At 35.1% G+C, this 2,480-nt stretch overlaps 1 protein-coding gene across 1 annotated transcript in view; it reads left to right on the plus strand.

The window, feature by feature from the left end:
- The window catches only part of LOC133999599 (C-reactive protein-like), a 92,664-nt gene that overhangs the window by 4,428 nt on the left and 85,756 nt on the right, over positions 1–2,480 (plus strand). The gene's annotated exons all lie outside the window — the stretch shown is intronic.

The following is a 2,480-nucleotide window of genomic DNA, read 5'->3' on the forward strand; positions in this document are numbered from 1 at the left end:
GTGCGCCTAAGTAAAACATTTCTGTAAATATATTTTTAAAATGTTTTGGATTTTTATGAGTTGTATCTTCGCCAAGATACGTTGTCCGTATTAAGGTATAAAAATGGTCATAATGGTAAACAATTGAATGCTTTATTTGGTAAAGAGAAGTGATGTATTCTTACTTTCTCTGGTCATTAATATCACACATACTAATTTCTAAACTGGGTTTTATAATTTCTATCAAAGTATAAGACCTGCCACAAGCTTTAATTCTTCCAATCTAGTCCTACATAATCAATGCACATACAACTGAACAACCACCTTAATCAATCATGCTCCTAACATGGTGTTAAAGAGTTGTAGTTAGTTGTATCTCCTGGTGCACGTTGCCTGACTACGGGTTAACTGCAATTAAATATTAATTATCTATAAATTAACATAGTCATAGCTTAATTTATCCATAAGAACTAACTTAGATACTTGGGGAAATATTGGTGTTGCTGTGTTGATGGGGTTGAAACAGGTGATGCGCGTCTTCACTGAGCTCCGGGTTGCAGGCGTTCACAGATGTATCGATTGTTTCCATAACAACCGCGATTGGATTTCGATATCCACCATAGTAACGTAGTAACATCCTTTTTAAAAGAAAAATAAACCAAAAAACACACAAAACCACGAAGCAAAAGTTAGCTTGGCTCGTTACAGTTTAGTTTATTAAAAAAACACCATAATTATCGGCATTTATTTAATTTATTGTAGTGAAACATTATTGATAGGTGCAGACATGGTCATTGAGTTGATCAATGTAACCCCAAATTAATTTTTTCCTCTACAAGAAACTTTCAGGAAATAGGATGAAAGTGAATTAATTAAACTTTCTTATGGTCTTCGGGATGCGCTAATTGACTCTGTAAGTCCCCGAAACAGCGTTATATGGATATACAGTAAATTAAATATCAATTTAAAGGTAAAAAAAACCACACACACACACAAAAACAACATAAAGTGTCTTAGTAAGGTCGGTTGGTCCATAATCTCCCAGTTGTGTTGAGATGTGATGAAACCATTCAGTGACCCCTTGTGCCCTATGAATGGGGGCTACAGTAGCCCTATGTGGAATTAGAAACCTTTTTTTTTTCTTGAGCACATTGCCTTCAAAACAAAGACCATGTCCTTATTATATTGTTGTTTTGGACATTCATTCATAATTATGGAAGTATTTTGGTTGCATGAGAAAACGTAGATTTGGTGCTAGTGGAGCAAAATCAATAACCATGCAATGACTAAATGGCAACGTTATTAATTGATCTTCACTTGGCTGTAGAAAAAAAACATTAAACTATCAGCACATGATATAAATACATTGACATCAGATAGGTAGTAAGTCAGAAACTTACCCAAAATAACTCATATGGAAATTAGTCCTGTTTTAAGTTAATTAGGTTTCCAGTAGTTTGACTTCCTCCTTGTAAAATGTCTCATGAATGCTCCCTGCAACTATCTTTCATATGACTGTAATACAAACAAGAAAAAAACACATTTAAAATCAGAGTGCAGAACTGCAGTTAAACAATCTGCACACATGCTGTACTTTCTATGAACCACCAGGTGGCGACATCACATCAGCAGCTTCCCAAAGCCTCCAAAAGGCCACAAGTAAACACATTTTGTTCTCAGAGTGACTATTTTTATATTTTATTAATTCATTTAGCTGTTCATTATAGTTTCTGAAAGTTTCTTGTTAAAACAATCCCCCCACTGTTAAGAACAAGGGTGTCAAATTCATTTTAGCTGAAGGGCCACATCAGCCCTGCCTGAAAAAGTATAACCACTGTATAATAAGCTATAAATAACATAAATGATATATAATATAACTTTACTTTAATAAACCATATATTTACAACCAGCCTGAGATGTATTACCTTTTTTTACAGATTATTTTGCACAGAAGCTGCTGATTGATGTTCAATATATGGATGTTTTAAATGACCACAGTTCGCTCCTCACAGTCTAACTTGCTCCTGAAACCTTGCCAAGTGACACAGTCCTTTATAAAGCTGAATTTGAATCTGTGTTGTATTTTAAAAGCTTGTTATATTATCCATTATGTCAAATATTCATCTGAAAAGCAACTAAAACTGTCAAATAAATGGAGGAGTAGAAAGTAGAATATTTCCCTTTGAAATGTACAGTGGAGTGGACAAATAAAGTTGCATCATATAGAAATACTCAAGTAAACCTCAAAATTGTACCTCATAAGTAAAATGTTTGAGTAAATGTACATTACATCCAGATTTGGACACACATCAACTCATTTCATCAGCTCCACTGTGTGATCATAGGAGGAGGGGAGAACGCGGCGCATCTCATTCCCGATTGGCCAACGTTCCTGTCAATCTACACGATCTCGCCCGTGATTGGCTGCCGTCCCTTAAAGCCTCGGAAGTGTCATTTTTGGACTTGAGGAAAAACTTCAGTTTATATATCGAGCAGCGGCG

Source organism: Scomber scombrus, chromosome 18 (assembly GCF_963691925.1).
Source record: "Scomber scombrus chromosome 18, fScoSco1.1, whole genome shotgun sequence".
Taxonomy (NCBI): Eukaryota; Metazoa; Chordata; class Actinopteri; order Scombriformes; family Scombridae; genus Scomber; species Scomber scombrus.